Source organism: Staurois parvus, unplaced genomic scaffold, assembly GCF_062004578.1.
Source record: "Staurois parvus isolate SC_StPar_1 unplaced genomic scaffold, SC_StPar_1.0 ptg000164l, whole genome shotgun sequence".
In the NCBI taxonomy this organism is placed as follows: Eukaryota; Metazoa; Chordata; class Amphibia; order Anura; family Ranidae; genus Staurois; species Staurois parvus.
The window spans coordinates 350,001-373,176 of NW_028317960.1; the positions used below are offsets into that span (position 1 = coordinate 350,001).

Below are 23,176 nucleotides of genomic sequence, written 5' to 3' on the forward strand. Positions count from 1 at the left end.
GATCAGACGAGAGATGTAAAGATACAGTTACATTGTTTATAAGGTATGATATAAATGCAGAGCTACAAGTAAAATAAATGATAATGATGAACTAGAAAAGCTCCAATTTCTGGGGAAATTGTGTGAAGTGTTCTTGTCTCCACCATTAGTCTACAACTGGAGTGGGCGGAGTAAGTGGAGTGGCTTGTCACTCTGCTGCCTGCTCACACACCTGGGTTCCTATGGCAACTCACTCTACAGCAGTGTTTCTCAACTCCAGTCCTCATGGACCCCCAACAGGTCATGTTTTCAGGATTTCCCTCAGATGAAACAGCTGTGGTAATTACTAAGGCAGTGAAACTGATCAAATCACCTGTGCAAAATAATGGAAATCCTGAAAACATAACCTGTTGGGGGTCCATGAGGACTGGAGTTGAGAAACACTGCTCTACAGCAAGGGCAGAGAAGAGCGGTTAAAAACAAACTGCTCCAACTTGCTCACTTCACTGGCAGTTTCCATCTTCATACAGTTGTAGTTTAAAAATTATAAATCCTACAGTAAAGAACTTTATATTGTGAGAATCACAAGACCCAGACCTACATTTTGATGCATAGTATGTCTCTGAAATATTAAAAATGAAGGCACAGTTGCAGTTTAGAAATTGCCCTTCAAATTTGAGGTGGCTAGAGTGCAGTTTCTATTAATGTCAATGGGCGGTGTGAGTTGCAAACAAATGGTCATATTGTGAAAACTATCAGGACTATGGCTTAGCCGTGGACATTTTTAGTGGCAGCAGCAGGGATAGCCGAACGTTTTGATATAAGATTTGTGTAGGTGGGCTGGAAAATGAGGAAGTGATGGCAGTTTAGAAATCATGTCCTGATTTTTCAGCTCACACTCTAGCTTTTGTCAGCTCCCACTCTAGTTTTGAACATTCCGCCATTCATTCCTATGGGACCAATTTCACCACAAAAACGCCAATATTTCATGAACCATTCGGCGAAACGTTCCACAAAGTAATAGCCCACCAATCGGGAACAATCCGCACGTTTCCGTATATTACTGTCTATGTAGTGTAAGATCTGTGGGAGGAGTTAGGGGGGTAAATTTGGCTCTAATAATAAGAATATATATGTGAGATAACAGGAAGTGGTCGCCAGGCAACAAGACTTCATAAAAACGTGAGCGCTAGTATGGCGCTTGTACAGTGATATTGTGAAATCGTCTCTTATTGACGTAGTAAATGAAAAAATATAGAATCAATAAATCCAGTGACTATAGTGCATCATACGTAAAAATGAAGTCAAGTCCAGAAATACTCCGTGCTGGTCATCCTAAACGGTGGGGGGTGGTAATATGAGTGCACTCACCAGAAGCGCACAAGATATGCGCATGTATATAAATATCCAACAGTGGTCATCTAGGTCTGCGGGGTCATCGGGCTCATTCCAGGCACACAAGGTAACTCCGCCCCCTCACAGGGTTCACTCAGCTCCTAGGGACAGCTCACCGTTGTCATCAGACCAGGAATACCACAGGGACAGCTCACCGTTGTCATCAGACCAGGAATACCACAGGGACAGCTCACCGTTGTCATCAGACCAGGAATACCACAGGGACAGCTCACCGTTGTCATCAGACCAGGAATACCACAGGGACAGCTCACCGTTGTCATCAGACCAGGAATACCACAGGGACAGCTCACCGTTGTCATCAGACCAGGAATACCACAGGGACAGCTCACCATTGTCATCAGACCAGGAATACCACAGGGACAGCTCACCGTTAGTGTCAGACCAGAAATACCACAGGGACAGCTCACCGTTGTCATCAGACCAGGAATACCACAGGGACAGCTCACCATTGTCATCAGACCAGGAATACCACAGGGACAGCTCACTGTTGTCATCAGACCAGGAATACCACAGGGACAGCTCACCATTGTCATCAGACCAGGAATACCACAGGGACAGCTCACCGTTAGTGTCAGACCAGGAATACCACAGGGACAGCTCACCATTGTCATCAGACCAGGAATACCACAGGGACAGCTCACCGTTGTCATCAGACCAGGAATACCACAGGGACAGCTCACCATTGTCATCAGACCAGGAATAAAACAGGGACAGCTCACCGTTAGTGTCAGACCAGGAATACCACAGGGACAGCTCACCATTGTCATCAGACCAGGAATACCACAGGGACAGCTCACCGTTGTCATCAGACCAGGAATACCACAGGGACAGCTCACCGTTGTCATCAGACCAGGAATACCACAGGGACAGCTCACCGTTGTCATCAGACCAGGAATACCACAGGGACAGCTCACCGTTGTCATCAGACCAGGAATACCACAGGGACAGCTCACCGTTGTCATCAGACCAGGAATACCACAGGGACAGCTCCATGTTAGTGTCAGACCAGGAATACCACAGGGACAGCTCACCATTGTCATCAGACCAGGAATAAAACAGGGACAGCTCACCGTTGTCATCAGACCAGGAATACCACAGGGACAGCTCACCATTGTCATCAGACCAGGAATACCACAGGGACAGCTCCATGTTAGTGTCAGACCAGGAATACCACAGGGACAGCTCACCATTGTCATCAGACCAGGAATAAAACAGGGACAGCTCACCGTTGTCATCAGACCAGGAATACCACAGGGACAGCTCCATGTTAGTGTCAGACCAGGAATACCACAGGGACAGCTCACCGTTGTCATCAGACCAGGAATACCACAGGGACAGCTCACCGTTGTCATCAGACCAGGAATACCACAGGGACAGCTCACCATTGTCATCAGACCAGGAATACCACAGGGACAGCTCCATGTTAGTGTCAGACCAGGAATACCACAGGGACAGCTCACCATTGTCATCAGACCAGGAATAAAACAGGGACAGCTCACCGTTGTCATCAGACCAGGAATACCACAGGGACAGCTCACCATTGTCATCAGACCAGGAATACCACAGGGACAGCTCCATGTTAGTGTCAGACCAGGAATACCACAGGGACAGCTCACCATTGTCATCAGACCAGGAATAAAACAGGGACAGCTCACCGTTGTCATCAGACCAGGAATACCACAGGGACAGCTCACCGTTGTCATCAGACCAGGAATACCACAGGGACAGCTCACCGTTGTCATCAGACCAGAAATACCACAGGGACAGCTCACCATTGTCATCAGACCAGGAATACCACAGGGACAGCTCCATGTTAGTGTCAGACCAGGAATACCACAGGGACAGCTCACTGTTGTCATCAGACCAGGAATAAAACAGGGACAGCTCACCATTGTCATCAGACCAGGAATAAAACAGGGACAGCTCACCGTTGTCATGAGACCAGGAATACCACAGGGACAGCTCCATGTTAGTGTCAGACCAGGAATACCACAGGGACAGCTCACCATTGTCATCAGACCAGGAATACCACAGGGACAGCTCACCGTTGTCATCAGACCAGGAATACCACAGGGACAGCTCACCATTGTCATCAGACCAGGAATACCACAGGGACAGCTCACCGTTGTCATCAGACCAGGAATACCACAGGGACAGCTCACCATTGTCATCAGACCAGGAATACCACAGGGACAGCTCACCGTTGTCATCAGACCAGGAATACCACAGGGACAGCTCACCATTGTCATCAGACCAGGAATACCACAGGGACAGCTCACCATTAGTGTCAGACCAGGAATACCACAGGAACAGCTCACCGTTGTCATCAGACCAGGAATACCACAGGGACAGCTCACCGTTGTCATCAGACCAGGAATACCACAGGGACAGCTCACCATTGTCATCAGACCAGGAATACCACAGGGACAGCTCACCATTGTCATCAGACCAGGAATACCACAGGGACAGCTCCATGTTAGTGTCAGACCAGGAATACCACAGGGACAGCTCACCGTTGTCATCAGACCAGGAATACCACAGGGACAGCTCACCGTTGTCATCAGACCAGGAAAACCACAGGGACAGCTCACCATTGTCATCAGACCAGGAATACCACAGGGACAGCTCACCGTTGTCATCAGACCAGGAATACCACAGGGACAGCTCACCGTTGTCATCAGACCAGGAATACCACAGGGACAGCTCACCGTTAGTTTCAGACCAGGAATACCACAGGGACAGCTCACCATTGTCATCAGACCAGGAATACCACAGGGACAGCTCACCGTTAGTGTCAGACCAGGAATACCACAGGGACAGCTCACCATTGTCATCAGACCAGGAATACCACAGGGACAGCTCACCGTTGTCATCAGACCAGGAATACAAAATAATTAAATAAAAGCGAGCGCTATCCGGAAATCTGAAAGCGGCTAGAACACCAAAAGGTAACCAAGAGAAAACCTTCAAATAAAGTACATAAACATATATATATCAAGACCATATATAAGGTGCAGCGCTATAATAACATATAAAAACACAAAAGTGCCAATATCAAATCACACTGCGGTGAAGTTAGATGAGATGAATAATAGTCTTAAAATAAATCAGAAGTGGGGATCCAAACGATCCTAATAGGTGCGTGGAATAAGATTCTGTGCAGCACACGGTGACTCTGAGGTAAGAATTACGCACTCACCAGAAGTGCGTCAAAAAAACGCATGTGGGTTTTATCCTGTAATATCAGAAAGCGATCATCCGTTGCCAAGATAGAGGTAGAATCCTACACCTTCCAGATCGCCCCTTGGGTATGTGCTTCAAGTTTTCATAAGCGCATCTCAGGCATATCACCATCCGGGGTCCCCTTTAAGGCAGATTCTGCAAGTGGGGACTCTCATAGAAGAGAGCCCAATAAGGGACACCACATAGTGTAATACCGTATGAGCTAGGTTTATTGAAGATGCAGCATGAAAATGAATACAAAGCAGTAAAATAGAATAGAACACTGACCAGATACTGTAAAGGATGACCACCAGCGGTGGTCAGACGTCCAGATAATGCAGCCCCTGACGCGTTTCGTGCAGTGCACGTTATCAAAGGGTCCTGGGCTTGCATAGGGGGACGCCAAAACAGCAGTTTATATGCCCAAAAACTTTGTGGAAAAGGCGCCAGCGATTATCGCGGCGGCCATTTTCCCGACGATCGGCGCATGCGCAGAACGCCGGCGCCATTTTGCCGTGGATATCCGGTTTACAATGATATCCACCATAGGGCGACGCCATTTTGTTGACAGTTTTCAAATGTATATCAATGCAAGTCAGTGTAAATCATACTCTGACCTACAGGAAGTGTCTCTTATAGAAAGGCGCCATTTTATTGGTAGTACAGGCATACATAAACAGTGTACATCAGTAAGGTCAGGTAATTTAGAAATAAAACTCATATCTAAATACGATAAAGTTATCTTTTTAAAAAATACTTACAATGAGTATAGATGAATCCAAATAAATAAAGAACTGGGGCAATCTATAAAACATCGTAATAGGACTATCCTGAACAGTACATGGTCAGATACAGATAAAATACAGGTAATAACAGAGTTCAATTAATATCTCATAATGTTATCAATGTACAGGTAAAATATATGTATACACATATACAAAAATATAACATAAATGTAAAAAAATCATAAAATAAATAATCACTTGTTAAAAAGGATAAAAAGAATAAAAGTCGATCAATCCCAAAAATCGACATACTCAAAATAGTATAGCAAAGATGAATATAAAATCTTGCTATAATGAATTAACTATGACACTAACAGCAAATATAAAGGGAGAAATAACGAATATATATAAAATAGATAATATATTACTCAATGAGTCGGTATAGCTGGGTACAAGCAACACTTAATAATAAATCAGCTATTCTCTATAAAACAGTTTAAGTCAAAGTCGACATTAAGCCCATTAGGGTACAGAGAGCCGAGCTCATATATCCACTTAGATTCCAATTGCGACACTATTCTCTTGCTATTAGATCCTCTCCAATGGGCGTTAGCAATACCAATACCCATAAAACTCAATAGAGATGGATCATTATTGTGTCGTTTTTTGAAGTGGTGTGATAGGGAATGATCTTTAAATCCCTTTTTTATATTAGATACATGTTCCCTGAGTCTATCCTTTAAACATCTAATGGTGCGTCCCACGTACTGTAATTTACATGGGCATTGAAGAAGGTAGACCACGTTTTTGCTGGTACATGTGATACAATCGTCTATACGATATGTCGTCCCTTTTACAGTGGAACTAAACAATTGGCTTCTTCTAGTGAACTTACTACATCTGCAAATGATACATTTTTTACAGGGAAAAAAACCTTTTAGGCCTGAAAACATTGTAATATTGTTAGGAGGGTTTATTATATTAGGGGATATGATGTTCCTAAGTGAAGTGGCCTTTCTAAAGGTAATTTCTGGTTTCTCCGGTAGTAAGTGATTTAACACAGGGTCCAATTTTAAAATTTTCCAATTCTTTTTAATAATTCGAGTTATAGCCTTATGCTGTATCGAATATCCTGTGATAAATGGACAAACTCGACTCGTTCTCTGTGTAGTGTTATTGGCGAGCATGGTGTCTCTATTCGATCTACCTATATCATCAATAACTTGGTCCAATATTGTTTCTTCATACCCCTTTTCTAAAAATTTAGCTTTAATCATTGACGCTTGCTCTTGATAAACAGTCATAGTGGTGCAGTTGCGTCTAATTCTAGAGAATTGGCCTTTAGGAATATTCCGCAACCAGACAGGATGGTGACAGCTGTCCGTCGGAATGTAACTATTCCTATCTGTAGGTTTGAAATAGGTTTCTGTAACAATCCTACCCTCAAAGTTGATCAAAGTCAATTCCAAGAAATTAATGCTCACTTTACTATAATTAAAAGTTAATTCAATATTCTGCGTATTAAAATTAAGCGTAGTAAAAAAATTAAGAAGGGACTGTTCCTCTCCATTCCATATGAGGAGGACGTCATCTATATAGCGCCTATAAAAGGCTAGAGACTGGCCTGAGCTAGCCTTTTATAGGCGCTATATAGATGACGTCCTCCTCATATGGAATGGAGAGGAACAGTCCCTTCTTAATTTTTTTACTACGCTTAATTTTAATACGCAGAATATTGAATTAACTTTTAATTATAGTAAAGTGAGCATTAATTTCTTGGAATTGACTTTGATCAACTTTGAGGGTAGGATTGTTACAGAAACCTATTTCAAACCTACAGATAGGAATAGTTACATTCCGACGGACAGCTGTCACCATCCTGTCTGGTTGCGGAATATTCCTAAAGGCCAATTCTCTAGAATTAGACGCAACTGCACCACTATGACTGTTTATCAAGAGCAAGCGTCAATGATTAAAGCTAAATTTTTAGAAAAGGGGTATGAAGAAACAATATTGGACCAAGTTATTGATGATATAGGTAGATCGAATAGAGACACCATGCTCGCCAATAACACTACACAGAGAACGAGTCGAGTTTGTCCATTTATCACAGGATATTCGATACAGCATAAGGCTATAACTCGAATTATTAAAAAGAATTGGAAAATTTTAAAATTGGACCCTGTGTTAAATCACTTACTACCGGAGAAACCAGAAATTACCTTTAGAAAGGCCACTTCACTTAGGAACATCATATCCCCTAATATAATAAACCCTCCTAACAATATTACAATGTTTTCAGGCCTAAAAGGTTTTTTTCCCTGTAAAAAATGTATCATTTGCAGATGTAGTAAGTTCACTAGAAGAAGCCAATTGTTTAGTTCCACTGTAAAAGGGACGACATATCGTATAGACGATTGTATCACATGTACCAGCAAAAACGTGGTCTACCTTCTTCAATGCCCATGTAAATTACAGTACGTGGGACGCACCATTAGATGTTTAAAGGATAGACTCAGGGAACATGTATCTAATATAAAAAAGGGATTTAAAGATCATTCCCTATCACACCACTTCAAAAAACGACACAATAATGATCCATCTCTATTGAGTTTTATGGGTATTGGTATTGCTAACGCCCATTGGAGAGGATCTAATAGCAAGAGAATAGTGTCGCAATTGGAATCTAAGTGGATATATGAGCTCGGCTCTCTGTACCCTAATGGGCTTAATGTCGACTTTGACTTAAACTGTTTTATAGAGAATAGCTGATTTATTATTAAGTGTTGCTTGTACCCAGCTATACCGACTCATTGAGTAATATATTATCTATTTTATATATATTCGTTATTTCTCCCTTTATATTTGCTGTTAGTGTCATAGTTAATTCATTATAGCAAGATTTTATATTCATCTTTGCTATACTATTTTGAGTATGTCGATTTTTGGGATTGATCGACTTTTATTCTTTTTATCCTTTTTAACAAGTGATTATTTATTTTATGATTTTTTTACATTTATGTTATATTTTTGTATATGTGTATACATATATTTTACCTGTACATTGATAACATTATGAGATATTAATTGAACTCTGTTATTACCTGTATTTTATCTGTATCTGACCATGTACTGTTCAGGATAGTCCTATTACGATGTTTTATAGATTGCCCCAGTTCTTTATTTATTTGGATTCATCTATACTCATTGTAAGTATTTTTTAAAAAGATAACTTTATCGTATTTAGATATGAGTTTTATTTCTAAATTACCTGACCTTACTGATGTACACTGTTTATGTATGCCTGTACTACCAATAAAATGGCGCCTTTCTATAAGAGACACTTCCTGTAGGTCAGAGTATGATTTACACTGACTTGCATTGATATACATTTGAAAACTGTCAACAAAATGGCGTCGCCCTATGGTGGATATCATTGTAAACCGGATATCCACGGCAAAATGGCGCCGGCGTTCTGCGCATGCGCCGATCGTCGGGAAAATGGCCGATGCGATAATCGCTGGCGCCTTTTCCACAAAGTTTTTGGGCATATAAACTGCTGTTTTGGCGTCCCCCTATGCAAGCCCAGGACCCTTTGATAACGTGCACTGCACGAAACGCGTCAAGGGGGCTGCATTATCTGGACGTCTGACCACCGCTGGTGGTCATCCTTTACAGTATCTGGTCAGTGTTCTATTCTATTTTACTGCTTTGTATTCATTTTCATGCTGCATCTTCAATAAACCTAGCTCATACGGTATTACACTATGTGGTGTCCCTTATTGGGCTCTCTTCTATGAGAGTCCCCACTTGCAGAATCTGCCTTAAAGGGGACCCCGGATGGTGATATGCCTGAGATGCGCTTATGAAAACTTGAAGCACATACCCAAGGGGCGATCTGGAAGGTGTAGGATTCTACCTCTATCTTGGCAACGGATGATCGCTTTCTGATATTACAGGATAAAACCCACATGCGTTTTTTTGACGCACTTCTGGTGAGTGCGTAATTCTTACCTCAGAGTCACTGTGTGCTGCACAGAATCTTATTCCACGCACCTATTAGGATCGTTTGGATCCCCACTTCTGATTTATTTTAAGACTATTATTCATCTCATCTAACTTCACCGCAGTGTGATTTGATATTGGCACTTTTGTGTTTTTATATGTTATTATAGCGCTGCACCTTATATATGGTCTTGATATATATATGTTTATGTACTTTATTTGAAGGTTTTCTCTTGGTTACCTTTTGGTGTTCTAGCCGCTTTCAGATTTCCGGATAGCGCTCGCTTTTATTTAATTATTTTGTATTTCTGTACCTATACCAATTTTTGCTAGTAGCTGCTATCCAGTAGTCCATTTGATTATGGCTGATATTTTCGAAATTAGATCTTCACGAGTACGTATCTCTGAGGATGCATTTACTGTCGAACATGATACAGATGACTTTTCAAGTATTTTTGGTCATTTGCAAAATTTAGCCTCAGCCGAGATTAGGACTTTAAGGGACATATCCTTTTTAGATAAATATATTAAGGAAAATATGGTTCCGAGGTCCTTGCGGTGGGAGATTCCCCCTGAATACGAAGACATTAACGGGAGTGTTGAATGGTATCAGTATTTTAACAAAGCAGGGGTGGATCTTTTGAGGTTTTTGATTCTAAGAAAGAAAAAGAAACTTCAATATCTGGATACAGAGATTAATAAAATTCGAGATAAACTCACCCCTTATATGGATGGGGAGAACTATAAAGTCGAATCTAATAAATTAAAGTCTTACATGGAAAACCTTGAAAAGGAACAAAGGGTTAAAAAACGTAAAAAATATTGCAGAGATCTAAAAGATTATAATGACCAACTTGTTTTTAAATGGCAAACAGCACATGATGATACTCCGCTAACATCAGCAGCTACTATAACTAACAATACCTATCAGACCCCTAAACCACAGAGATCATCTCGGAAGTCAAAAGGACATTCTAAACAAGCACCTAGGACTTATAGTCAACAAAGGTCTGACACAGATTATGTATATAATGTACCCACCTATAATTCGTATGATCCACTTTACAGGCATGATGATGTTGGTGTACGGAATCTTAATTGGTATCCTGGTCCACCTTATCCTAATACCCAACCCAGAAATCATTCGGGCCGTAAACCATACCAGAAACCGCAATACTATAGACCCCAATATGCCTCACCTAGACATAACGAAGGTGGAAATCCTTATTGGAGAAATCCTGATTATAGACCTCCTCCGCCCTATTATCGAAATGATAATAGGACACCTAATACGCAGAATGGTTATAATAACCCACCTGACAGAAACTATATACCGGGTGGTTTTTTAGGAGGGAACCAGGCACAAAAGAGAAGTGCCACCGAAGAGGGAAAAGGGGAGGTAAAAGGGTCCACAAACCCAAAGAAACGAAAACTGTAAGCGAAGGTGGTATTTTTAATTTAAGCGGGACTACCCTTACCATACAGGAATTAAACCTTTTAAATAAGGGTCTCAAATTTGCTCCTAAAGCACCTCTAAATAAGTTTCAGACTTATATAGATGTTAGAAAATATGTGAGACAACTATCACTTAAGAAGTATTTTCTTCTTAGTGTCAGACCAGGAATACCACAGGGACAGCTCACCGTTAGTGTCAGACCACCAGGTCAGAAGCAGCAGAGGTTTGGGGGATATCTCCACCTTAGGGGCTCCCATAACATGAGCCAGAGACAGATAAGTGCTTATAGTGTAGTCATTCTTTATTAGGGGTTCAGCAGGAGCGTAATGGTAAAGTGCTCACAGGGAAGACAGAACTTGTAAAATGGCCGCCGACCTTCCTGATGGCCGTGTGCGGCATGACGTCACTCTGGTAGGCTCCTCCCTCCCATTATGTAAAAGCTGTGGTACTTTTCTTTGTGCCAGCAGCTAGGAAAACACCCCCATATTTCTTCCTGCTAGTGTAAGGCCCACTGAACAGCACCGATGTGAATGGGATTGCTTTGAAAGCTCCTCACAACCATGTGAAATGCATGGCGTTCTGGCTAGTGAGGGCGTCACCTTTTCACAGCCCGTCAAATGCTCTCTGAAGAGTGATCTGAGCATAGATAGCTCTTCAGAGTGAATGAGCCCTAAAAGGGTCAAAGAAGCCCTAAAGGCATCCAAACACTAGCAAAAGATGTGGTCATTTTTTTAGAGGGACCGAACTGTGGCCAGTGGAAGTAGAAAATACCCCAGTGTCAGTGGGAGTAAACAATTCCTCAGGCTTGGTGATCAATAGGAGAAGGGATAATGCCCCATCATTGGTGTCAGTGGGAGGAATAGTGCCCCATCATTGGTGTCAGTAGGAGGGATAGTGCCCCATCATTGGTATCAGTGGGAGGAATAGTGCCCCATCATTGGTGTCAGTGGGAGGAATACTTCCCCATCATTGGTATCATTGGGAGGAATAGTGCCCCATCATTGGTGTCAGTGGGAGGAATAGTGCCCCATCATTGGTGTCAGTGAGAGGAATAGTGCCCTATCATTGGTATCAGTGGAGGAATAGTGTCCCATCATTGGTATCAGTGGGAGGAATAGTGCCCCATCATTGGTGTCAGTGGGAGGAATAGTGCCCCATCATTGGTGTCAGTGGGAGGAATAGTGCCCCATCATTGGTATCAGTGGGAGGAATAGTGCCCCATCATTGGTGTCAGTGGGAGGAATAGTGCCCCATCATTGGTATCAGTGGGAGGAATAGTGCCCCATCATTGGTGTCAGTGGGAGGAATAGTGCCCTATCATTGGTATCAGTGGGAGGAATAGTGCCCCATCATTGGTGTCAGTGGGAGGAATAGTGCCCCATCATTGGTATCAGTGGGAGGAATAGTGCCCCATCATTGGTATCAGTGGGAGGAATAGTGTCCCATCATTGGTGTCAGTGGGAGGAATAGTGCCCCATCATTGGTGTCAGTGGGAGGAATAGTGCCCATTCATTGGTATCAGTGGGAGGAATAGTGCCCCATCATTGGTGTCAGTGGGAGGAATAGTGCCCCATCATTGGTGTCAGTGGGAGGAATAGTGCCCCATCATTGGTGTCAGTGGGAGGAATAGTACCCTATCATTAGTGCTGGTGGGGGAATAGTGCCCCATCATTGTTATTGGTGGGAGGAATAGTGCCCCATCATTGGTATCAGTGGGAGGAATAGTGCCCCATCATTGGTATCAGTGGGAGGAATAGTGCCCCATCATTGGTGTCAGTGGGAGGAATAGTGCCCATTCATTGGTGTCAGTGGGAGGAATAGTGCCCCATCATTGGTGTCAGTGGGAGGAATAGTACCCTATCATTAGTGCTGGTGGGGGAATAGTGCCCCATCATTGTTATTGGTGGGAGGAATAGTGCTCTATCATTGGTGTCAGTGGAAGAAATAGTGCCCCATCATTGGTGTCAGTGGGAGTGTCACGGATCCACCCACACACCACGCCCACAGCGACTAGCTAACCTGGGCGCGCATGTGCGGCCGTGACTGGGGGTAAGAGGGAATAAAGGGGACTGAACTTTGAATATATAAAACCGTATATAAGACCAGCCATGATACACCTTCACAGCCCGCACTACCTTTGGCCACCATCAGAGGGAGACTCCACTCCAATCCAGCTGGTCGACCACACACTGGCAGATACAAATCTTACATACAATCTGGTGCACTGATTAGAGTTGAGGAGCAGCTTAGTAATTACACACCCATCTAGAGTCCCTCCAGCTATCCTACGGCTTGAACCCCGGTGTTATTCACTCTTCGACAGTCCACACTCCCCCACACCAGACACACCACAAAAGGTAGCCTGCCATCACCCAACAGTTTATCCACAGAACGGTCTGCTGGGACACCCCACACACACAGATCTCCGTCTGGCCGATCTGTTACCTCTGCAATCTGCATACAATCTGCCCACACGCAGTGCAATTGCATACAGATTGGCAATGAGCTTGACCAAGCGTTTTAAAGGCACTAACATACAATCCAATCTAATCTCTCCAATCTAATCTCTCCGGAGATATGAGCACGAGCTTAAATACACAGAAGTCACTAATTAATTTTAAGATTTAATTTCCCGAGTGGGCGTGGCATAAATATGTACAAAGTATAAAAAGTTACAGAAATACAAAAAATACAAGAAGACACACAAATGACTAATCACTATAAAAAGGGAATAAAAGACAGAAGTCAAACTTTACCGAGATCTAGCCTGCGACTGGAGCAAGTCAGAGAATCAGCAATCCGTTGGTCGATAGAACCAGCTCCGTACGAATCACCAATGTCCCAGTGTCTGGGTGCCCTATTTATGGGGATGGACGTAGGCGGGACAATAGTCCTCAGCCAATTGACCCTGGGGGGGGGGTGTTCCTGTACCTGCCCACAGGATGTTCTGGGTGTTGACCTGCCCAAGTTCAATTGGGCCAAGACTGGCTTGAAACACCAAATCGGGGATTGGATTTCCGATGCCAGCGCATCAGTCCAATCGCGACAGCACCAAACACCATTCGACTGTCGTAATCCAGCGCCACCTGACCATTTCCTGCATTTTCCTGGCTTTCTGCCTAAGCCACAAATATGATTTTATATGCAGATGTAGCGCACAGAATGCCCTACAAGAAGGGAGTATGTTCATCTCTCTGCAACTAATATTTTAGCTTTTATGAGGGATGAAACATACTTCTCTGATGTATGTATATTCCTTTTAGAGCTTCCAATGTCAGGCAGACAACCCGGCTGCAGTCATTTCCTCCAAACCAGTTTTCCTAGAAGGTGACAACCTTATTAACACAAAAGGTGTCACATCCCGAAAGCTGGGCTTTTCAGCCTAATTGATGCTAATTGTACCTCATTTCCCCAATGACAAGGACTGAATACACATCCTTAATGACAATGGAAAGTCCCTACAGAATATACATCCTTAATGACAATGGAATGTCCCTCCAGTTACAATTACATATTGCTACTGATCACATCATATCTACTCAAATCTGTACATTTATGTCACATGCACATTACATCATTCACATGTACGTTACAGGGAGGAATAGTGCCCCATCATTGGTATCAGTGGGAGGAATAGTGCCCCATGATTGGTGTCAGTGGGAGGAATAGTGCCCCATCATTGGTATCAGTGGGAGGAATAGTGCCCCATCATTGGTGTCAGTGGGAGGAATAGTGCCCCATCATTGGTATCAGTGGGAGGAATAGTGCCCCATCATTGGTATCAGTGGGAGGAATAGTGCCCCATCATTGGTATCAGTGGGAGGAATAGTGCCCCATCATTGGTATCAGTAGGAGGAATAGTGCCCCATCATTGCTGTCAGTGGGAGGAATAGTGCCCCATCATTGGTGTCAGTGGGGGGAATAGTGCCCCATCATTGGTGTCAGTGGGGGGAATAGTGCCCCATCATTGGTGTCAGTGGGGGGAATAGTGCCCCATCATTGCTGTCAGTGGGAGGAATATTACCCCATCATTGCTGTCAGTGGGAGGAATAGTACCCCATCATTGGTATCAGTGGGAGGAATAGTGCCCCATCATTTCTGTCAGTGGGAGGAATAGTGCCCCATCATTGGTGTCAGTGGGGGGAATAGTGCCCCATCATTGGTGTCAGTGGGGGGAATAGTGCCCCATCATTGGTGTCAGTGGGAGGAATAGTTCCCCATCATTGGTGTCAGTGGGAGGAATAGTGCCCCATCATTGGTATCAGTGGGAGGAATAGTGCCCCATCATTCGTGTCAGTGGGAGGAATAGTGCCCCATCATTGGTATCAGTGGGAGGAATAGTGCCCCATCATTGGTGTCAGTGGAAGGACAAGTGCCCCATCATTGGTGTCAGTGGGAGGAATAGTGCCCCATCATTGGTATCAGAGGGAGGAATAGTACCCCATCATTGGTGTCAGTAGGAGGAAAAGTGCCCCATCATTGGTGTCAGTGGGAGGAATAGTGCCCCATCATTGGTATCAGTGGGAGGAATAGTGCCCCATCATTGGTGTCAGTGGGAGGAATAGTGCCCTATCATTGGTATCAGTGGGAGAAATAGTGCCCCATCATTGGTATCAGTGGGGGGAATAGTGCCCCATCATTGGTGTCAGGGGGAGGAATAGTGCCCCATCATTGGTATCAGTGGGGGGAATAGTGCCCCATTATTGGTGTCAGTGGGAGGAATAGTGCCCCATCATTGGTGTCAGTGGGAGGAATAGTGCCCCATCATTGGTGTCAGTGGGAGGAATAGTGCCCCACCATTGTTATTGGTAGGAGGAATAGTGCCCCATCATTGGTGTCAGTGGGAGGAATAGTGCCCCATCATTGGTGTCAGTGGGGGGAATAGTGCCCATCATTGGTGTCAGTGGGAGGAATTATGCCCCACTACCGGTGCCAGTGGAAGGAATGGTGCCTCAACCTTGTTGACAGTGGAAGGAATAGTGCTTCCTATTAGTGAGAGAAATAGTGGCCCGAGGCAAGCAAAGGGCCACATCCAGCCCATGGGGCACAGTTTGGAGACCACTGCTCTAAGGGAATAAAGTGACGATTCAGCCAATGATTATCTAATTTTTTTCTACATCAGGACAAAGACAACAGAGATTATGATTGTAAATCCGATACTCACAGTGCAAAACCAGACCTGTAAGGAAGAGGAGTAGAAGGAACATGAAGATCAGGAGGATCACCAGGACCATTACAGTCCGTGTTTTCTTCCTCGCTGGAAGGATCATACATAGGGGGAATAAAAGGAACACTCAGAAAACAGTTCATGAAGTCCATACTGTACTTGGCACTGAAGGGGTTAACTCAGCCAACTGACACCACTCCTGTGCAGCTCCTCAGGAGACTTACGGATTTCCGAAAGCAACAAAAGAAAAACAACAGAGGGCGCCCCTAAGTGCAGACACGGGAGAGAGCGCGGCTACGCATTTCAAGGCCGCTCTGCCTTTTCCTCAAGCCTCTTGAGAGGTGGAGAGGCTTGACAAAGAGGCAGAGAGGCCTTGAAACACGTTGCCACGCTCTCTGGCATCTGACGCCACACACGGACATTCCTCTAGCTGCCTGGTTTGATTCGTATGACCTCTGAACTGGATCGCTCCTGCTGCTATGTGCCTTAGTGATCTGGGGACGGCCCCTAGTGGACGGAGTTCTTATAGCAGGCGCTTTACTCCTCATTACAAGTGAGTTGCTTGTTGTTGTTTTTATCAATAAACGTACATTTTACTGCATGTTGGCATGTATTCTGCAGTTTATTTTTATACGTTTGCATGTGTATGGGTGGATCTTCCACAATCATATCTACATAAACCCCATTCATACCTAGAACTGATCTACACCCAATCACACCAATCTCAGAAGCTTTAATATGAAAATTCTATTATTCTGTTTTTTTTATTTTATTTTTTAATCTGCAGCTTTCAGTCACATATTAGGCAATGATCCCACCACAAGGTTCTTTGTTTAGGCACTTCCTGTTATAGGGTGACAACTGTCTCCCGATAGCCCTCATGGGTTGTCACCCTATCACATGTGTCCTGGTGAAGGCTACAAGTGGCTTTGCCTACACACAGCCGTGGCCAAAGGTTTTGGGAATGATGCAAATGTTAATTTTCACAAAGTCTGCTGCTTCAGTGTTTTTAGATCTTCTTGTCAGATGTTACTGTGGTGTTCTGAAGTAGAATTACCAGCATTTCATACATGTCCGGGGCTTTTATTGACAATGACATGACGTTTATGCAAAGAGTCAATATTTGCAGAGCTGACCCTTCTTCTTCTAGACCTCCATGATTCCCCCCGGCATGCTGTCCATCAACTTCTGGGCCACATCATTACCGATGGCGACCCATTCTTGCATAATCAATGCTTGGAGTTTGTCAGAATTGGGGGGAGGGGGTTGTTCACCCGCCTCTTGAGAATTGACCACAAGTTCTCAATAGGATGAAGGTTGTGATGGGAGTCACTTTGGGTGGGGGGCCCATGAAGCCCAGCTCACTTTGGAGAGGTGGGGAGACCCCTGTCTCCGCTCCCCATATCCCTATTATGTGTAAGTCACCCTGTGCCTGTTAGGGGTACAGGGTGATCTGTCCTAATATTGTGTAGACATGTCTAGGAAATAGGTGGGGTGGGGGGTTGTGGATTGTTTGGTGTTGTATGGCTGCAACCCATTGTTCTATTGCGTGTCTTGCTTGGGAGCAAACTATTATGGGATGTATGTGTTTATGTATATTAGCTTAGTGGGGGGTGTCTCCAGCAGCCCTCCCTCCTGATGGGACCATCTGTTGGTGTGAAGTTTGAATACCTGTGTGTCTCTTGTTACTAAATGTAGATTGCCCCGCCCCGTGTCATTATGCAGGGAGGGGGGATTGTTCCCTGAGTGTATATATCTTGTATCTGTGATCAAATAAAGTAGTCTACTTCCTGGTTTACTTCAAGACTGGTGTTGTCTGGATCTTGGGATAATAATAGCCAGATTTACTGGTCTCGTGTTCCGGAGCCCGAGAAGCAGCTTCTTGACGGAGATACCCAGTCGTGGGTGTCTGGGGTCCATTACAAAGGTCTGGGGAATTTCCTGGCTATGGACCCAAAATGTCAGTGTTTTGTTCCTTAAGTCACTTAGTGATCACTTTTACCTTCTGGCAAGGTGCTCCATCATGCTGGAAGAGGCATTGCTCCTCACCAAACTGTTCTTGGATGGTTGGGAGAAGTTGCTCTCTGAGGATGTTTTTGGACCATTCTTTGTTCTTAGGCAGAATTGTGAGTGAGCTTGTCTGTGAATCCCTTGCTGTGCAAAGCAATGATGACTACAAGCGTTTCCTTGCAGGTAACCATGGTTAACAGAGGAAGAACAATGATTTCAAGTTCCACTTTCCTTTTAAATCCTCCAGTCTGTTATTCTAACTCAATCAGTGTGACAGAGCGATTTCCAGCCTTGTCCTTGTCAGCACTGACACCTGTGCTAACAAGAGAATCACTGACATGATGTCAGCTGGTCCTTTTGTGGCAGGGCTGAAATGCAGTGGAAGTTTTTGTGGGGGATTTAAGTTCATTTTCACAGCAAAGAGGGACTTCACAATTCATTGCAATTCATCTGATCACTCTTCATACCATTCTGGAGTATATGCAAATTTACACCATAAAACCTGAGGCGGCAGACTTTGTGAAAATTAATATTTGTACATTGCTCAGGTTTGGTCCACCATTGCTGCTATTAGTAAACAGCATGTCCACAGCAATGATGTGCAACCAATACGGAAGGGAATGCATATAGACAGGAAGTGACTGAACAAATCTGCAGGAGATCAGCAAACACAGACATTGACATAATGCAAAACTATTGCACCACCACATTTGTTTTCCTTTGTTAATTTTAAAGTTCACTTTGTGATATATTGATCAGTTTTTAATTGTCTCTATAGCTGGTTTCAGCAGAAAAATCCTAAGGGGTCTAGTTATAAACAATTTGCTGCATGAAGGTCCCAAGCATTCACCCGGCCATGATTTTGTCTAGTAGGGATGAGCCGACAGTTTGGTTTGAAGCCAGGGTCACACTGAATTTTTGATGTTTGGACATTTGTATGAGTGCCCAAGGTACTGCCTGTTCATCCCCCTCTTTGGCAGGATCCATGCGTCATGAATAGAAGTGGTCTTTCTACCATTTCATTATATGATAGCTTCCTGATGTTACTGGTTCCCAAGGAAGTGACGGGTTCTTGTACCCGTGGTGTCCCCAGAAGCCACTGATGTCACTGGGAATTCCTGCCCCTTTAATGCAAAGGGTCAGGGATAGCATTGACGTTGCTGCCCAAATGTGGCCACTAGCCGTTTTTGGGCAATGACCTCAACCAAATATGGTCATATTTGGTCAATGATGTCACCACCATCGCTGCCCTCAGGGAGCTATCTGTCAGCTAAGAGTGCCATCGGGATTGGTCGTGTACACTGGTCCTTGGTTTTTTTTTGGTAGGCAGTGGGCACCATGATTAACATTGACTTTATGAGTGGCTTTTTTGGGGGATTTTTATTCTTCTAATAAAAAAAACTTGTCAAATGTGTTGGTGTCTTTATTTCTAGGTTGCAATTCCTCTTTTTTTATGAATGGGTATAGGCACTATGTATCCCATACTCATTCACATGGGGGGGGTGGTATCTGAAGACCCCCATATTATTAACCCTTCACGCCGGCACCTCTTGGCCCTTTAAGGGGTTTCTGATGCCTGGAGGCAGGGCGGGGTTTAGGGTCATGTGACTGCCGTAATTGGCTGTGGGGCCAGGGTTGTGGGGATGAGGCCCTTTTTCAGACATGTGGCTAGTATGGTTCAAGAGGGGGGTGGTGTATGCTCATTTTCTTCCCCTTTGCTGACCAGCCAGGCGTCATGCTCAGATTAACAGTTTGGTATCAATTTTAAGGGGGACTTCCCTTTTTTTGAGTGGATTCTCCCTTAAAATTCATACCAGGCCCAAATGGAGTCAACAATTATATTAAATTATAAAGGTATTAGACAAATTAAAGGATTCATTCTTTATGGTTAGGGGAATGCTTATGTCATTCATCCAGCAATTTGTTTAGGCACTTTGGTACCAGATCCAACACTCCTTTTTATTGTCCCGACAAAGACACGTATCACAAATGTTAAATTTTGGCTCATGAAGCCATTGCTTTACAATATACACTCATAGTCCACTTTATTAGGTCCACCTTGCTAGTGCCGTGTTGGCCCCCTTTTGCCTTCATTCTTCGTGGCATAGATTCAACCAGGTGTTGGAAACGTTCCTCAGAGACTTTGCTCCATATTGAAATGATAGCATCATGCAGTTGCTGCAGATTTGTCGGCTGCGCATACATGATGGAAATCTCCCGTTCCACCACATCCCAAAGGTGCTCTATTGGATGGAGATCTGGTGACTGTGGAGGCCATTGGAGTCCAGTGACCTCATTGTCATGTTCCAGAAACAAGTTGGAGATGATCTGAGCCTTGTGACATGGTGCATTATCCTGCTGGAAGGAGCCATCAGAAGATGAGGACACTGGAGTCATAAAGGGATGGACATGGTCAGCAACAATCCTCAGGTAGGCCGTGGCATTTAAATGAAGCTCAGTTGGTACTAAGGGGCCCAAAGAGTGCCAATAAAATCTCCACCACACCATGACACCACCACCAGCCTGAACCATTGATACAAGGCAGGATGGATCCACCACACCATGACACCACCACCAGCCTGAACCATTGATACAAGGCAGGATGGATCCACCACACCATGACACCGCCACCAGCCTGAACCATTGATACAAGGCAGAATGGATCCCCCACACCATGAGACACCACCACCAGCCTGAACCATTGATACAAGGCAGGATGGATCCACCACACCATGACACAACCAGCCTGAACCATTGATACAAGGCAGGTTGGATCCACCACACCATGACACCACCACCACCAGCCTGAACCTTTGATACAAGGCAGGATGGATCCACCACACCATGACACCATCACCACCAACCTGAACCGTTGATACAAGGCAGGATGGATCCACCATACCATGACACCACCACCAACCTGAACCACTGATACATGCAGGATGGATCCACCATACCATGACACCACCACCAGCCTGAACCGCTGATACAAGGCAGGATGGATCCACCACACCATGACACCACCACCACCAGCCTGAACCTTTGATACAAGGCAGGATGGATCCACCACACCATGACACCACCACCAGCCTGAACCATTGATACAAGGCAGGTTGGATCCACCACACCATGACACCACCACCACCAGCCTGAACCTTTGATACAAGGCAGGATGGATCCACCACACCATGACACCATCACCGCCAACCTGAACCGTTGATACAAGGCAGGATGGATCCACCATACCATGACACCACCACCAACCTGAACCACTGATACATGCAGGATGGATCCACCATACCATGACACCACCACCAGCCTGAACCGCTGATACAAGGCAGGATGGATCCACCACACCATGACACCACCACCACCAGCCTGAACCTTTGATACAAGGCAGGATGGATCCACCACACCATGACACCACCACCAGCCTGAACCATTGATACAAGGCAGGTTGGATCCACCACACCATGACACCACCACCACCAGCCTGAACCTTTGATACAAGGCAGGATGGATCCACCACACCATGACACCATCACCGCCAACCTGAACCGTTGATACAAGGCAGGATGGATCCACCATACCATGACACCACCACCAACCTGAACCACTGATACATGCAGGATGGATCCACCATACCATGACACCACCACCAACCTGAACCGCTGATACAAGGCAGGATGGATCCACCACACCATGACACCACCACCAGCCTGAACCATTGATACAAGGCAGGATGGAGCAATGCTTTCATGTTGTTTACACAGAATTCTGACCCTACCATCCGAATGTTGCAGCTGAAATCCAGACGCCCAATTTTGGTGAGCCTGTGTGAATTGTAGCCTCCAATTCCTGTTCTTAGCTGAGAGGAGTGGCACCCGTAGTGATCTCCTGTTGCTGTAGCCCATCTGTTTCAAGGTTGGACGTGTTGTGCATTCAGAGATGGTATTCTGCATACCTTGGTTGCAATGAGTGGTTATTGGAGTTACTGTTGCCTTTCTATCTCTCTCACCAGTCTGCCTATTCTACTCTGACCTCTGACATCAACAAGGCATTTTTCTCCACACACCTGCCGCTCTTTAGATATTTTCTCTTTTTCGGACCATTCTCTATAAACTCTATAGAGGGTTGTGCATGAATATCCCATTAGATCAGCAGTTTTTGAAATACTCAGACCAGCCTGTCTGGCACCAACAACCATGCCATGTTCAAAGTCACTTAAACCCCCTTTCTTCCCCATTCTGATGCTCGGTTTGAACTTCATCAGTTCATCTTCACCACGTCTAGATGCCTAAATGCATTGAGTTGCTGCCATGTGATTGGCTGATTAGCAATCTGTGTTGCCAAACAATTGAACGGGTGGACCTAATAACGGGGCCGGTGAGTGTATATTGCACTGGAAGAACACAAATGTCCCAAGAAACTGCGGCTTGTGTCTTCCGCTGAAACCAACAGAAGTAGAGGTTTCCCTACAACAGATAGTAACTTACCTCTGGCTTCTGGTTTTGTATTCCTTCCATGAAGGTCACATGTGTTGGCGTATAGATAACGGGGACTTCCTGAGAATACAGAAAATGAAGTGCGCCTTCAATGAGGCTGAAATGATGCAACCGGCATATTATAGAAACAAAAAATGCTTTTTTAAGTTTTGTACTTTTTTCTCTATAGATTTCATAAAAAATTAAATCGTTTTTCAAGACAATATAACCAGAAGAAAGCCGTATTTTTCCGAAAAATTCTATATTTACAACTTTGTTATGTTACAGTGTTACTAAACCCACAACAGGGAAATCAGTGTGTATCTGCAGTAAAGTGATCTTATGAAGGGATGGACACTGCTCAACCGACCCCAGGAGACCAATGTTGAGGAACGGCCTCAGCCGCCGTTCTGGCCATGCCCACTTTTGCATTTTGCCCTGGCCACCAGGGGCTGGGTCACAAGAGGACCTCTATGACCAAGCCCCCTGTGGGCGGGGTGAAATGCCTCAGAGGGTGTGGCCAGAATGCCGGCTGAGGCCATTCGTCAATATTGGTCTCCTGGGGTCAGTTGAGCAGTGTCCTTCCCTTCACTTGTATTGGCTGACAATGGAATCGCTCCCCTCATCACACTTGTTGGTGGGGTGATCCTTTTCCTTCCATCCATAGCTTGGAGCGGTGTACTTTTACCAGTAAAGCGTCCTTGTTATACTC

At 44.6% G+C, this 23,176-nt stretch overlaps 1 long non-coding RNA gene across 1 annotated transcript in view; it reads right to left on the reverse strand.

Moving 5' to 3' along the window:
• Nucleotides 1-23,176, reverse strand: part of LOC149462955 (uncharacterized) — a 35,161-nt gene that overhangs the window by 6,314 nt on the left and 5,671 nt on the right. Inside the window, exons 2-3 of the long non-coding RNA XR_016312548.1 lie at nt 22,477-22,545; nt 15,968-16,060 (exon numbers count right to left, since the gene is read on the reverse strand). This is a non-coding gene — a long non-coding RNA (uncharacterized LOC149462955). The remainder of the gene's footprint in view (nt 1-15,967; nt 16,061-22,476; nt 22,546-23,176) is intronic.